Source organism: Micrasema longulum, unplaced genomic scaffold (assembly GCF_059751315.1).
Source record: "Micrasema longulum isolate JH-2025_06_02 unplaced genomic scaffold, ASM5975131v1 h1tg000040l, whole genome shotgun sequence".
NCBI classification, from domain to species: domain Eukaryota; kingdom Metazoa; phylum Arthropoda; class Insecta; order Trichoptera; family Brachycentridae; genus Micrasema; species Micrasema longulum.
Genome location: NW_028277247.1, coordinates 1,578,589 through 1,596,719, shown reverse-complemented (window position 1 = coordinate 1,596,719; position 18,131 = coordinate 1,578,589).

Here is an 18,131-nt window from a genome sequence, read left to right as displayed (position 1 = left end):
GTTAAAACCGATTTGATCAGTGATCAGTAATTTCCCATCACTAATGAAATTAGTTTGACAGCTGTCATTCTAATCAAAGACCATAGTTTAGACCAAGCTTATTTCATCGTTTATTTTTTTAACATGCCACATTTCTGCGTACATTTATGAACAAGCTGCGTGTGTGCATGTGCAGTTACAAATACTAATACGTTATTCGTATTAGTATTAGTAACCGCACAAAACGAACTCAAGAAATGACAAGCGTATCTTACGAAATCCAAGTCAATCAAAAACGATACTGTAATGTTTTATTTTATTAATAATAAACTGTAAATCAACAATTTTTTCTGGGGGTCAGGACTTTTGAAAAAAAATATTTAATGTAATGATAATCGAAGAAAGACAGATCAATAATTACACTATGCACAAATTGACATTAGTCATATTTTTTTTAAATTACATATCGAAATGAAATGAAATTAAATGTGCGATTGATAAATATTTAGGTGTATATTTTAATTTAATAAATTTAAAGATGTAATATAATAAATCTTATATGTATAAATACGTGGACATGTAACGTGGATCATTTTCAAAACAAATGCTAATTAAAATTTATTTGAGTGTAATGTACATTTGATGATCATTTCTACGCTTACATTCATTCCAGAAAACTAATTTCTTTATGTGTAAGAGGATTTTTTGTGATTTTTTAAAGCCTGTCTGACCACTGAGCACACATCCTAAAATACGCATTTTGCGGAAAACGGCCAGATCTAATATTGAATGATACCTTGTTCAAACTTTAAATGTGACAATGAATTGATGAATTTATAAAATTAAAATATTTGTGTATTTATCCACTTAAATTTGCTTAGTAGAACTAGATTTCTGAAGGCATTAATCTTCCCATCAGTATCTACACCGTAATATTTTCAGAGGGTGATTATTACAGTTTCGTGTATGAACGTGGCCTGACTGTTTTTAGCAGAATATAGAATTGACCTTACTGCACCCGATAACACTAATATCTTATTTTATCAAAACTGTGGACTGGCTGCTTTCTGCGCAACTTCGTTCAATTGATCGGTAGTTCAACAATAATTTATCAAAACTTAACTTCGAAAACCGGAATTCATGTGATAATGTTTGTGAGCATATTTCTTGTGTTTTTTTATTGTTACAATCATCATGCTTTAATCTTAAATCTTTTCAGTATTTATATATGCAAATATGTAATTTTTCAAAATATTTTAATAACTTGTCAGCCTCGTGATGGAAAATGTAAAAAGGTAATTACAAAAATTGTTATATTATTAAGACGACATAAACGAACATTAAAAACTCTCTTATGAAGGGAATATGAAAGTCTATGCATTTACAGTGCTTATGACCTGACATTAGCTAGTTTAAACTAGGTTTAGGTTTTTAAATGCTAGGTTTACTCCAACATTCTCCGCTTTTTGGCAGTACGTCATAGAAGTGTGCTCTATGTGTTATATCCGTACTTAAAACTCCTCCAAATTAGTCAAAAGAACAAATGAAAACACCGTGATCATTGACATATTAATACATAGACGTGCCCTATAGAGTAAAATATTTTTTAAAGTAGTGACACGAAAATGTACCATAGTTACCGAGTTAGTTTATTCACTCCAGGGCTGGAGAATGCATATACTACCAATAATTGGAGGATACTAATTTTATAACATTAAAAAAATAAAGTGTTTTAATGTTAAAAATCGACATTAGTTTTTGGTGGATCCCAATCAGATATTTCCTTCCTTGTAATTTCAACCCATTTATTAATTTTCACTGGATTTCGGGGAATGCAAAAATAATATTAACTAAAGTTTATTATATTTTAAAAACGTATTATTATTATTGCATCCCTGTCACTAATAAGAGCTTCGCAATTGCGCCGCTAGGCGTGGTTTGACGTTTACAAAAAATAATATTTGTATTTGAATAATTATTGTTTTAAACTTTGTTCTTTTCTTTATTTATTTTATTTATAAAAAAAATTTCCCACTATAAATAAAGATTAATAATAAAAATAATATGACCTCTCTGGGGTTACCCGTGCCGAGAACACTTAACAATATACTTCTTTTTTTTTACATGTGAGAATAAACAAAGTGGTTGCGAATTATGTGGGTATGCATTAAAATATTGTCACAACTCAACATCCCTTTTAAACACAACATCTGTTCACTTCCCCCCGCCAGTATCCTTTGATCGTCCGCCACACAAAGACCTCGGGTAGTGAATTGCGCGTTTATTTCGTTGAACGTGTGCCGCATCATAGACTTTGTTTCCACCAACCACCAGTGTTTAGCTCCAGATCGGGGGCCTGTCCTAGTGTTGGAGCCGCTCGCAAATGACCAGTCGGACCACCGCAATTCCATCAAGAACGAACCACGTTAGTGATGGCATCCATTCCTAATCCATCTCATTCGTTGGGGTTGTGACCGATTGACACTGCATACCGCATATCGAGGATATTCACTTATTATCTTAAAATTAAAATACAGTCTATTATATCGTAGAAACCCTAGGGCTTTGCCCCCCGCTATTTCTCGCCCCGCATCCGCGTGGAAATTCGTTTTCTACCACAAATAATACTGAATGTACAGAGTTAATTTACAAAATGTTCAGACAGTTTTAAACACTACGTATTTAAGTTTATATTTAATTTATTTACACCTATATTATAAAGTGTACAATAAAATAACAAATATTTACCAATTATTTTTACAATGTTTATCCGAAAAGTTTTTACACGCTTATATGACACAAGCAGGCATTTTAGTTTTGATTCTAAACGTCACGCCTAGTCGAAGAGCGACTAAATACGCATTGAGCATGACTGAGCGTTTGGGCATGAGTTAAGTGTCATAATTTTTGAGGTCTCATTAATATGTCAATGACTTTGATTACATAAATCCACAGTTTAACTCTTAAAACCCGCTGGCTCAAAAAATACGTGCGTTGCGGTGTTAGTCAAATTAGCCCCACTTTTTAATGTCGCCTTTTAGGCATTATAGTGGATTTTATAATATTATCCTTTCACTAAAATATACTCTAAATAGTTTTATATGGGCAAAGTTTTGTGTACATTTTTTCAAGATTTAGTTAAGAAAATTAATGTATAAAAAATACTTAACCCATAATTGATCATTTGCAATGGGTCTAATTGGACCCATCTCCGGTAGGTATAAGTGAAAACGCAAAATAACTTCTTATGTAGAGTAAATGTATTCATTTGTCACTTGACACTCAAAACAAAACAGATTATTTAAAATATTTTGCTTGTTCCAATTAAAACTTATTGCAACAGAGAGGGAAAACATTTTTAAGAAGAGAATATTGAAGTCTAGGCATTTACAGGGCTTATGACCTGTCATTGGCTGGTTTGAGTAACCACTTTACACACTGTGTAACATTCACCATTCTGCCTATGTTTGAACATCCATATTTCCTCAACTCTTCCATCTGTTGATTCTTGTGAAGTAAAGGAGCTGAAACCGTTCTGTTGTTCTTGTTTCAATTAATTTGCACGGTATGTTTTTTAGTAAATTTTTCCCGCATTTATTTTTAAATATTTAAATACTTTTCCTAGTACCGACGCAAACAATAAGTTGTGCCTGCTCTTTCATACAATTTATTTTCGTTCTGCAGAATATTATGTCCTGGGCCGCAGCAGGAAAGGCGCCCTAATTGAATGACGTTCCCAGTTGCCCCAGCTGCCCCAGACCGCCTTGGTCAGCGGTCACCAGAGACTGGAGACTTTCGGACAAATGCCCCCAAATTGGTGGCCCGGCCCCTTCTACTATCTACTTGGCCACCATATAGTTAGTCCCAATTACACGTTTGAGGTGCTGAAACTACGCCTCATTTCACAAACGAAGGGACCATACAATAATATGTATGTCTTTATGAGGTAACTTTCTGCGTCCAGGCGGATGAAGAATACAATTCCGTGTGTAAAATCGAATCATAGCCCTGGACTAGCGATTTCGATTCGATGGCTACTCTCGGGTGTATATACTATCCCGAAAAAGGTAATCGAGTGGAGATAAGTCCGCCTAATCGTGTTGCGGTTGACGCGATCGCCTATGCTATGGGTTGTGGTCCCGTGGCTAGTGTCTCGGACTCTCGGCTCAAAGGACCGTGGCTCGGATCCCACTCTACCCCAGCTTGATCCCATTTTCTAATAGTGAGTTATTTACAACTCGTTGACAATTGCCCTCAAAATGAAATATTTGGGTCAATTAATAGAACGCAAATATATATTTTTTTTCATTCAATATTTTACGTCCAGACTGCTAGGAATCGAACTTGGGACCTCGAGATTGGTAGATAAACGTGTCAACCACTACTCAACGAGGCAGGCTCATCTCCACTCGATTTCCTTGCTCATGATTTTCACTTGAGAGCAGTCATCGAGCTGAAAACACTCATTGAGGGTTCTGGTTCTATTTCACATACATAACTGTATTCTTCGTCCGCGTGGACACACAGTGAGTTCATTTGTACAAAATATTATTTTTAAAAGTATGTACTCGCATATATAATTTCGGATATTTTGATAATTATCTAAATATCGTGATATTTTCGAACCCTGATAAATAAGGAAATATCACCTTAAAAAAATAGTGTCCTGTAAAAAAAATATTTTTTGCTACTTATAGTAGCACATAAAATATTTAAAAATTTAAATAAAATATTTTAAAAATATTTTTTAATTTGTAATTTTCATTTCCCGCAAAAACGGTCATTGCATTTGCGACGCCTCTAATACGTCACGATTCGTGTAAAATTTCAACTTTGTTCCTAGCCGTTCAAATTTTCATGGAACATCGTCACGAATCTTGACGTCACAACTATCAATGCCAAACATGTCGTGTTTTTCTAGTGACATATTTTTTATAATTAATTTTTCAAGTTATACATATATGAAAACATTTATCGACAATATCCATATTTATTATGACAATGCAAATAATTATTCTAAATCCATTTCATATATTTTTATCGGTATTCGTAGTATGGGATATTTCCCTATTATAGAGATTAATTGATTAGTATGCTAATAAAGGCCGCGCACATTTAATATTTTGATGCTGCACTAAACTCGGGTCGGTGACATTCTCACTACCTGACTAACTTCGGAGAGGGACGAGCATAGCTGGCTCCCGGCTGCCGGAGCGAGGCGGCCGTACAAAACACGACTATACGAGGTACACAATGAGACGGAATTATGGCGAGAGGAGGGAAACGACAGAGTCGGCGAATCCAGGTGAGACGCCTAGCGAGGGAGAGCGAGAGGGTATACCACCAAAACGCCGGCTGGAGAGGGACACGAGAAAAGTGCGAGAGCGACAGCATTAATGTTAAGGTGCGAATTGTTAGTTGACGACACCAGTTATATGTAGTCAGTAAAATATTTCAACAATTTGTTGCTTAAAATAAACATTTTTTTAAATAGAATATTTAACTTTATCAACAACAATGCTTATTTTGTTATTTATCAAAAATGACAAATAAGTAACGTTTTTTTTTAAATTTCAACTTCATCAAGAACAATATTTATTTAGTTATTTATCAAGAATGACAAATTCGTAATACTTTTAAAAATGTAAAGTTCGAACAGCGAACTTGTTTTTCATATTCTAATACGGATATAAACGACTGACTAAAAATGTCCTTTACAATCGAAATAGTGTTTTTATGTGAATAATCGTGTTGTGTGATTGTGAACTCGAATATTTATGTTGATTATCAATATATTTGTTAGAAAAAATGACACACAATAGTTAAAATGAAATTATAAAAAACAAACAAGTCTTAGTTATAATAATTCACTTTCAAGTGTATAATAATGGAAAAGCTTTTTTTAACCACTTAATTTGTATTTAATTACCGATGCTTTCAAAGCTACTAGGTGCTCTCTTATCGAGGTATAATTTAGATGAAAAAAAATACAAACCCAGTAGTCTAAAATCAACACAAACATTTTTTAAACACGAATTATAAATGGAAATAATAATTAAACATGATTATAAATATATAAAATACCATCAAGATTTATTTAAGAATGATGTCAAATATAATACCACGGTTTAAGAGTCGTGCGAAATATTTGAGTTCTTATGATTTATCCAAAAACTATCATTTAAGGGCGATTTTATTATAGTATTTTTCAGGCCTTTTCGTTATTAATAAAATAATATTCATAAAAAATTCCATCATTACGTCAAACATTGCATAAAAATTCTTGAAGTCGTCGCGCGTCGTTGTGAAAATTATACATCATTTGATATCACAATTCAAAGTGAACTTTCATCATCCAGTGCTTAAAATATAAGAACATCCTAGTAGCATCAAATGTAGGTCCATTTCCATGCTCCTCTCCTTGATTGAAATATTTCCAACCTTTTACGAAACTTAATGAAATTGTAATAAAACAATAAATGTTTTGAATAGAATCCTCTCTTAAAATACACCGCCAACACATGTTTCAATAATTTGTCTCACTCTGTTCCATTGAAATATTCCGTATTATGTCTTTTTTTAAACTTTAAACTTATTTTGAAATGTACCCACGCTTAAGATAATATTTAGTTTTATATAAATTATCCCTACACTGTATAATATACACCAGTTTGAAGATGCCCATTGGAGGGTGAAAGCGCTAATTGGTCAAATAAATAAGTGCAAGTGTACCAAGTATTTTTTAACTAATAACTTATATGTAAATATAAATTATTACATCATTGAATGTAATTCGTCTTTTCGCCACAGTGCGCTTTTCGTTAACATTTGTTTTATTAATCTTGTGAACAATTTTTTAAATTTTACCAAGCAGACATTACCCGCGTAACGACGATAAAGCGATAACTATTGTTTATCTCGATCAAAAAATATAATGATAAATAATTTCTACAATGTTTGAGTATGTCCAAATGCTTGTAGACTGGCTGGATTTCCTCCCTAGGGAGTTTTTCATATTTAAATTTATTTCAACAGCGAGGGAAAACATTTTTGAGAAGGGAATATGGAAGTATAGGCATTTACAGGGCTTATGACCTTAAGTGGTCATTTTACACCATCCGAATCCAGCCAGTCTGCACATATTTGGGCATATTCAAAACCATGTTGAACTAACTACCTGGTAAAAGAAGAAGCACAAAATTGGAAAATTGTTTTCAGGCGTTGCCTAGTAGGTTAATTGGTTTAGCCGGATGAATCTCACCCACATGATAAAGGTTTCAGCTCTGTTACTTACTCTCTTACGAGTTGAGGAAATGGGGATGTTCAAACATGGGTAGAATGGTGAATGTTACACAGTGTGTAAAGTGGCCACCTAAACCAGTCAGCGACAGGTCATGCCCTGTAAATGCCTAGACTTCCATATTCACTTTTAAAAAATGTTTTCCCTTGCTGTTGAAATAAATTTAAATATAAATCATTTGTATTGCGGTTGGCTGTCGTTAACCGGTGGCATCACCCCGGAGTGGCTAGTAGGCTGTAGGCTGGTACGGCGTGGTACGAAGGCCGGCGGACGAGTATAAATGCACAAAAAGTCAATCCATTCCGTATTTTTTATTATTATTATTTGTTACGCGGTAGATACATGCTCGCTGAAACCACTTTTTATATTACTGATTCTCTACACTCAATAAAAAATCTTCCGATCGGTTAGCATAAAAAAAAAACACGGTACCTTACCCAGGAAACGTAATAAAGTATATTTACTACGGAAAAAAAATGTTTCTAAATAATATAATAGTAAATGTTCTTATTCAAGCTCGATTGGGCGGGCAGTGCAATGTCCAACCGGCCGTATATAACCATTGCAAAGTACAAATAATCAGAAAAACAAGATAAAGTGACTAGTGACTACCCAAAATCTACTATTCATAGTGTTGAAATGCTTAGTTAGAAATATCTGTTTAGTTTTTAATTGTTTACTTTTTAGCACGAACACTTTACAAATTTACCATTATGCTCAATGTTTGTTTTTGTAAATTTATTGATAATTTTAAGGTGCCAGAATTTCACTCGTCCATGCACTTTGTAGCTGCAAGACGATTAGTAATCTAGCTTCAATAGGTAAATGTTATCAACCATCAAATATCCTAATTTAGTAAATCAGGTCTAGAATTCCAACCGTCCATGCGCTCAGAAGCTGCAAGACTTGTAATCTAACTTCTATTTTTATAAATTTGTTTTTTATTTTTTTAAATATCACCAAATCTCTAAACTTTATTGTCAAATAAATAAAAAAATGTAAATAGGGGCTAGATTTCTTATTGTCTATGCGCTCTGTGGCTGCAAGACGTGCTGTAATCTAGCTCCTGTATATCATAATTGGAGACGAGGAACAAGAATCCCAACCGTCTATGCGCTCTGTACCTGCAAGACGTGGTGGGATATATATTTATTGTACAGCGCCCTTGAGGTGATTTTCACAAAAACGGCGCTATAGAAATTATCCAAATATACATATAAAGAATAGCATAAACAGATATAAATATAAACAATATAAAACAAATAAATATTTGAGAGAAAATCAGAAAGGATTTAAAGATGATAAAACTAAAAAGAGAGAAACAAAAAAAATACTACAATTGGTGACAGAACTAAGAAGAACGGCAGTCAAGCGTCCTGCTCCAATGCAGCCACAACTTTTGTTCCCAGCAACGTTCCATCCATGAGGAGCTTCAGCCCTAATACAATAAATGTTTTCTTGTGCGCTGTAAAAGTTGAGGCATTAAATTGTACGGCAAAGTTTCCTGAAAATGTGGGAAAAAAATAATAAAAAACATTTTTATAAAATGGACTGCTTTGAATGACGTCGCTGGTTCATTTGAATCAAATTATGATATGAGACCTATAGAAGATTTCCGGTTTGCTTACCATGGATGGACCAATGGAAAGAACTGAATGAGAAATGAAACGAACTTATGACGTCACACGCGGAGTTATTTTAGAAAAACGAAACATTAAAACATCGTAGCGCTCATACTAATACGATACTTAAAAAATGAACAAAATAATATTTGGCTTAGTTTAATAGTCTATTAACAAATAAAAAACAAAAAACCACTGAACTTCCTTATTTTTATTTTTTTATATAAGAGTTGCTTTATTATTTACCTTTTATTTTACAAGGTTTATATTTCAAAAGTGGATTTTTCTGCAATAAAATTTCTTTAAATTAATCTAAACTGTTGGGATCAGGAGGGATATACTAATATGGGCTAATCAGGAACTTCTCAGCATTTGCTCATGTGGAGGGAAACCACTTAAAACTCTTCAGGAGAAGCCGGCCTGTTGGCAGTAGTCAACAGGCCTTCCGTTCCACTAGAGGAGTGTTCGGCATTTTCTTCCCTCCTTTGGTTTATATTACCAATTGCCTGCACTATATTGACCATGTATGATACTACCTCTCGCGTGAGTTCTTTATTACCTATCACCGATGGGATGTCGCATAGGCTTCACCCGAGCTTCTGCATCGCGCCTCCAGCTGTTGTCTTTGAAAGCTGAAAAGAAGGCAATGCATCAACAGGTGAGGATGGGAGACATCTTGAGGAGTTTCACCGTCGCATGGTCAGCTATCGATCTCGGAGAGCTTGAAGCGATGCAGGTAGCTCATAAACCCACCATGACCCGTAAGTATCTGGGTGAGCTCATAGCCAGCATTCTGCATTCTCCTGAAATCATAGGCTTGGAAAATGGTAGGGAAAAACATTTTTCTTATACTTCCGGTAGGTTCACTTAAATAACGATCGTTCCACAGTTGAAGGGTTCTGCTTCTTATTTTCCTTTTGGCAAAGTTGAGCGGGAAATCGGCAAAATCGGGGGCTGTCTTCTTAAGCGTAGCTTCCCGAGCCTTTTCGTCAGCCTTTTCGTTGCTAAGGATTCCGCAGTGTCCCCGTATCCAGCCGATGTACACGTCCTGGTGAACTTCCTCATTGGCTGGTTATGTAAGGGCTTTTCCTTAGCCGTTCTCTGAGGCCGGTGCCGCAGCAGTCCATCCCAGTGAGGAAGTCTAGCAGCAGCAAACATTCCACTCGCGCTATAAAGTCGGGAAAGCTTGTGTAGGGCTCTAAATCCATTGTTATAGCACACTTTCACATCCCTGATGCTACTTTGAAATTTAGGATAAATGTCAACTTCCCATATGGCAGATGTATAAATATTCAACATATCGCACCTTAGGACGAAAACGACTTAACTAAAAAAAGCTTAAAATAAGTTAAGATCATAAAACGACTTCAATGAAAATTATCCATCTTTAATATGTTTCTTTTTTGCGTGAAACCGTGTGTGTTGGATTTGTTCCGACGTTTCGGCTACCATTGCAGGAGCCATCTTCAGGGTAAACTGAGTGTTTTGTACTAGTAATTTGTACCGCCGACTACGACACTGTATAAATTACTAGTACTGAAACATATACTTGTATTTACAAAACACTCAGTTTACCCTGAAGATGGCTCCTGCAATGGTAGCCGAGACGTCGGAACATATCACCAAAAAAAGAAACACATTGATAACAGTGACCTTCGCACCCAATTATCCATCTTTCTGCATTCAAAAACGCAACATTCGGGTAGGGCAAAACCCTAACACCGGTCTATTTATTACTCAGAGAATTTAGATTCCGTGTCAGTACAGAAGCGACGCAATTAGTGTTGTGTTTACATTGCTGTGTGAAGGACGAAACGCAGACAAACATATAGTGACCGAAAGCCGGTTGAGTGGATTTTATTCCGATGCATATTCGATTATTGCATGTTTACTTTATTTTAAAAATATTAAAACGATCAATTTAGCTTTGTGATTGTTTCGTTCCGACTTACCGATAGTCTGAGTCTTATTTAAGTTAATTTTATTATTTGAATTATCGGTAATCTTAGTGACTTATTTACGTTTATGTCATTTCGTGTATAAATAAAAACATGAGTTTGGTGACCTGATCTGACCTAATAAAAAATATGTCATTATCTTATTTATCAAGGTGCTTTTGTTTGTTTTTTTTCAATCCAATAATGACTCATTAAATAAATGTCTTATTTAAACTTACAATAATTTATTTTTATTAAGCTTTTTTCATAGATTCATAGCCGAAAGCCTTCGGTAACTTTTTAAACTCAAAATTTGGTGCTTACTTCGAAAAATACGAAACAATCAACCCAATCGACCCAATCGACCCAACAATCTATTCCCAAAAAGTTGTTTTTTTTTGTTGTTTTCGTCCTAAAGGTGGGATATGTACTGAACATGCATCCGGTAAAGCAAAGAGTAATTTTAAATACGTTAGTATTCATATTGACATTTTAAAATTCATTGTTACCCGAATGCAATCTTTAGTAATGTTCAAAATAACGAAATTGAATTGAGGTGAATGTTTCAACTCCCAAAAACGAGAATCCAGGCAATTCAGAACAATCTGTACATCTGTACACAAGGAGAATAAATCATTGACTAATATGCAGTAAAATAATAAAGGAGTATACATTATTAACTAATTTGTAGCAAAATAATGTAGGAGATTGCGTTATTGACTAATTTGTAGTAAAATAACAAAGGCAATAACTAAATAAATTGACGTTGTCTTTACATAAGTGGAGACCTTTCTTGATGAGGTGATATGAAAGTCTAGGCTTTTACGGAACTTACGACCAGTCATTAGCTGGTGCAATTGACTTCTTTACGCACTGCGCTTTGTTTGTGGTTTTAGGTTAAAAATAAAAAGAATAATTTTATGAACACAGTCAATATACACTAACGAAACAATCAGTACAAAAAATATTTTTATTGTGTTATGCGTTTCGTAGAAAGAACATAATATTCTATTTAGACATCTTTTTAAAAAAACAATACAATACATTTCAAAACTGTGTTTGAACGTAAAAAGATTTGTTATCATCATCATCATTCCATGTCTGCTCCCTAGTTGGAGTATATGATATCCAAAAAGAGCCTCTATGCAACTCTATCGGCGGCCAGCTCCTGTTCGTCCTCCCAGTCAGGTTCTCGTCCCGAAGTTCTGACATAAACTGCAAACAGTCAGCAGTGGACGTCCAGGACATCGAGAACCAGCTGCCTTGTAAAGTAGGCAAGCGTGGTTAAGGCCCAGCCAACCGTATCGCCTCCGGCAGTTGTCACCGGAGTTTGCTGCGTCCGTTCTCTTATTACTTCATTCCTCACAAAGTCAAACCACCGCACACCCAAGATTCTTCTGAGATATCTATTCTCAAAACTCAGAATTTTGCTATTTTGGGCCCTAGTACTCCCAGGCATTTGAAACTCTCGACCCTTTTGATGATTTGGTTTGACAGAGTCAGAGGATTTTGAGCATCAAGACATGAAGTGTTACACAGTACATGGGTTTTTGCAAATATTGATTTTTAAACCCTTGCATGCGGAGTACCTATTTAGGCCATCTACAGTGGCCTGAAGAACCGTGACTAAATCGTCAATTTAAACCGCATGCATCATTAGCATACTCTGGATCGCAGAGTTATTAGAAAGGGGAGATGGATATTCCTCAATCTAGTTGAATTGACTTCCTTAGGATGAAGTCCATAAGGATTATAAAAAGAACGGTGCAAGGACGCAACCTTGGCGAACTCCGGTGGTGACCTCAAACCAATCTGTGACAACATCGTTAATTCTGATTCGGCATTCACTACTTGAGCGAAGGACTTCAATAAGTTCGATTAGTTTTATAGGCATGCCATATGCTTCTTGTATTTTCCAGAGTGTAGGTCTATGCGGACTATCAAACGTTTTTTCGTAATTTCCGAAGCATATGGCCAAGGAACTATTAAGTTATTTGTTCTTCTGAAAAAGATTTACGCATATTCTAAATATATTTTTGAGCAGAAAATGAGAGCAGATAAATCAGATGTCTGTTGTTGCTATTTTAGCGTTATGTAAAATGTAATTAAAGTACATTAAAAAAAAACATTTGTGTAACATTGTTATCTTATCAAAAAGTAAATTGTGCTTATGTGTTTTGTGAACGTACCTTGACAGAAAAATATTAGGAACCTACCGTTATAAATTTTTACCTATTTACATAGGTACAAAATAAAAGTATTTACCCACCAACTTGCCACAATAATAAATATTTTAATCTAATGGTAGGTACCTACACAATATTTATTTAAATTATTTTCCAAAATGTTATGTAGGTATCTACTTTCTAATTTATGTTCTTTATTATTGTGTGATTACCTGAGTATTACTGATTACGATAAATGGGTAATTTACGATTTATTGTCCAGTAGGTACCTCCCTAATGTTCAAACTTATATTATTGTGATTTAATTAGGTACCTATAGCGTTTGTCAATTTTGTCATGACTGATAACAATTCGATAGTCATTTTTTATTTTTTTACAATAAATTTATCTTATCTTACATTTTTAGGTTTATGTAAAATATTTTAACGTCATTATTACTTCCTGGCGTTTAATTTTTAATTTTAATTATAATAGTTATAATTTATCATTAATATAAGATTATGTTTATGAATATTTTGATTATTTTGTTGTAATTTTTCTAGTTATTAAGTTCTATCTTCCTTCTAATATTTTACTGTAAGTTTCTCTTTTCTGTTAAATATGCGCTATCAGGTTTTGGTGGGTTTTTTCTGTTAGTGCCTATTTCAATTTATGTTGAAATTTTATTAGTTTAGTTATATGTTTATTATTACAATTATTATTTGCTGTACATATATTTTTGTTGTCTATTGTTTTTATCTATATTTTTATTCCTTTCTGTTTGTGTTGTTCTTAAGTGTATAATAAATTAATGGAACTTGTTTTTGGCCGATGTTATCATGTTTTGGTAAAAAAAACAAATTGATAGCTTGACAAATTCTAACAAATTATGAAATGTCAATTTTGACAGTTCGTTTCAAAATTATTTTTGCGCTTTACAAAATCGATCATACTTAACAAATCGTTCTTTAATTGAATTAATTTGTTAATTAGATTGTTGTTATCCACGGATATAAATAATATTTTAACATTTCTAGAATTTCAGTGACTAAGAATACAAAGAAATGTATTAATACCTACTATAAGTATACTTGTTGAAAAAAAAATTTTACCGCTCAAATGAAAACAATAAAATCCCATTAGAGTTTAAAGGATAATACTTTACTAGAGACATCTATGATTCCATAGTAAAGATAGTTAAAAGCATTCATGGGTTGCAGAGACAATATATTATTTTACGTTTTATATGATTGATTGATTTACTAAATATTAAAAATCATCCATATGATTCTGGGCACAAACAAATATGAAGATAATTTCTAAACCCTAAATTTGATGCAAATCCTTTTATTACATCATTAGAATTATATTATTAATAATATGTTTATTTAAAATAAAAATATAGGTGTTTACTGTCTTAAAACGTGGAAGCTATCCCTAGTTAGGCAGTTCAGTGCTTAAATTTTTTTATTTTTTTTAAATCCCTTTCCGCACCTAATGGTGCATAGGGCACTGAATTGGCACACCAATCGCAGTGTATCTTAATCATTATTTTTTACATGGACTATAGAAATATATACAAAACACCTCTTTAAATAAATATTTCATCTCTACCATGTCGGGAATCAAACCCGAGACCTCTTGTATGGCAGGCAAACGTGCTGACCGTTACACCACGATGGGGTCAGTTATTTTATTAACTTATGGATTTTTATTTACCATCGTACTTCTGACAGGCATAACTTTTTTCAGCAAATATATATTTTTTTAAATTTTCACGTGGCCGTGGCGCGCAGCCAGGACAATATTCCATCCCGGTCAGTAGGCTGGGATCAATGTGTAACCAACGGGACGTACGGCAAGCCCAGGTATAGAGTACTTCTTATTCCATCATATAAGCTCGATTGTATTGGGCCAGCGCTCGCTGTGTAGTGCGATGCCTATACCTCTATTCTGTATTATCCTGGACTAGTTCCAAACGCACAATCTAACAATCGTAGTATCTTATTTGACTTTCAGCATGGTCGATGCATTTGGTGCTAGGTTAGATTATGTATCAGGTCACAGCTCCCTGTATACCTTTAAAATTTATGTGCACGGCTTGTTAACTATATATTGACCTCTTGGAATAACAAGGTTCAATCTGACACTATTATTTAATAAAATTTATGAAACAAGGTAATCACATGCACTTGAAACATTTAACACTTCCTAATTGCTTTAATATCTAGTAGATGGTGTTAGTGTGTATATTTTATTAATTTAGGATAACTTCTTTGGAACCATTTCTGTGAAAATCACCTCAAGGGTACTGTACAATAAACATCCCAACACGCCTTGCAGCTACAGAGCGCATAGGCGGTTGGGATTCTAGTTCTCCATTTCCATTAAGGTTAAATTTGAATAATCATAATGCTATTATACAACTCTTATGAGCTAGATTACATAGCGCACAGTCGTAAAAAATCTAGCCCCCATTTACACTGCACAAAAACATTTGTAAGAAGTGTTTTTATGTGAAGTGTGTGAAGTATAGAAGGAATAAATACTTGAAAATGTAATTGTTTTTTTTTTACTCGATAACACAAATAATTAGTTGGAACCTTTTTATTCCAAGTTGTCGATATGGCTACAAGTATTGAATTTTCAAAAGTATAATCTATGACTAGTTATTTTCCCAGTTTCCATGTGAAACCACTTTTCGTTGAGACTCACAAATCGTTTGAGTTTAAAAAAAAAAAAAATTTCATTACTTCAATAAAAACCACTCTCTACAATTTCCAGGTGATTGGGTCAACCTCTCCTCCTCAAGGCTCCTCAAGGAGCTCCAACATTGTAATAGAGTTTGAAATTTGATAATCCCATTTTATTTGAGAAACATACGTAAACCTTCATTTGTGTGTGTGCTTGTCGTTTCTGCATAATTACAATTTTTATCTAGCGCAGATGACAACAGGGATTAAGTAATTCACATTTTTATGTCTCGACAGTTAGTGTCCGGGAGAATGAAGAATACAGTGGTGAAGAAGACTAGAACCCTGGATGATTGTTTTTATCTCGATAGGTACTATCGGGTGAAAATCCTGAAAAGGAAATCAAGTGGAGTTTGATTCCTAGCCGGGTGGACGTAAAACATTTGTTTTGAAGATAGTTGTATAGTTACTAAACTATAATATTTCATTACTGATCACCTTACCTCTAATGTAACAAAAACTATCGAAATACGCTGCAATTGCAGTGTACCAATGCAGTGGCCCATGCACCAGTGGGTGCAGATAAGGAAATGATAACGATGGTTTTTATATTATTTGAACCGGGTTGTGGTCCGGTGGCTAGTGTCTCGAACTCACGGATCAGAGGTCTGCAGTTCGAACCCAACTTTACTACAAAACTTGCTTCTCACAAAAATAGCCCCACAAAATGGAAATATTTACGTAAATTATAAGAACGCAAAAATTTCTTTTTTTTTTTAAATAAAATAATAATAAACATTGCGGTAGGTAAAATGTTAAAACACAGATTTTTTAATATCATAATTTATTCAGAAAAGTGACGAGTGTCACTAAAACTATAATTAACATGAAAGTGAGTTACAATAATATTGAAAATAATAATTATTTTATGTTTTTCTTTACTTTATTTACAGTCAAACTATGCATAATGATAACGTACTATTACTAATACAATTTTAAATATACATATTCAGCGCCGGCTCTAACGGGATCTAGCGCCCCGCCATTTACTAAAAAGGGGCAGGAATATACATGTTTGTAGATGAATACGAGCATGTTGTTCTACCCTTCCTTGTAAGTGTCAATTCTTGTGGCAACTGAACCTAAGGTAAGTCTGGCTCTGTACCTATGTTCCATTTAGAAATTCAATATTGCATGAAATGTCTGTGGATATTTCAGATTTACATTTTTTTCTTTTGAGATAGAAAAATGCATGTCACCATAATTTATTATTAACAAATAACAGAGGACAACATTTTAGAGAAGGAATATGGAAGTCTCGGCATTTACAGGGCTTTTAGACCCGGCATTGGCTGGTTTAAGTGGCCACTTTCCACACTGTTTAACATCACCATTTTGTCTATGTTCGAGCATCCATATTTCTTCAATTCACCCATCCGTTGATTTTAGTAAAGTAAAAGAGCTGAAACCTTTGTTGTTGCGGAGATATTCATCTGATTGAATTATTTCACATACTAGGCAACGCCTGAAGACCAGTTGGTTTAGTTAAAATATTTTAAGTTTGTGAGACAAATGTGTCTACAAACATTTGGATATGCTCAAAATATTGCATTATATAATGACTTTAAAATAACCATAAAATCAATTTTGGCTATAACATTTTCCAAAAAGAATAAAATTCTAAAATACACATTTATATTGAAAGTATTTTTTTTTAGATAAAGCTTACTTTCTTACTAATTTACCATTATAATAAATTGAGAGCATATTTTTAAACCAAAAGCAGTGTTACTTCCAAAATATCGGAATAGGTAAGTTGGGGTTGATAATTATTTATTTAACATGACAATACAGAATAATTAATGCGATAAAATAAACACATTGTAAAAAACACTTTTTATCTGATAAATTAATAAAATTATTCAAGGCAAGTTCAATTATTTTACATTTTAAATTTAGTAACTGGCAACTCCAAGACAAACATGTTTTCGGGATGGTGTACAAACCTTTATAGTTAGTCGGTAGTGCATTATTAAATTTTTAATACATTTTTCAAATTTTAAAGTTGTTGCACAAAATTATTATTCAAGTATTTTTACATTGCAATATTTCATAGTCTCTGGACTAAACCAGAAGCGCAAGACATATCATCTTCCTTCATTCAATGAAAAATGTTTGCGATACGCCGCGATTGGTGTACCAATGCAGATCCCTATGCACCATTAGGTCCAAATAAGGGAATGGTGATGATAATTAAGTGCAAAATTACTTAGTAATTTTAGAAAATCACTTTGACTTATTTTCACTGTTGACAAAATAGACAAAACTGCAAAATATTATTATTAGATTTAGAAAAACTTAAGGTCAGGTGGGGTAAGATCCTTTTTTGTTCTTCGCGTCCAGAATTTTGTCATTTTTTTTGTATTTACCACAGA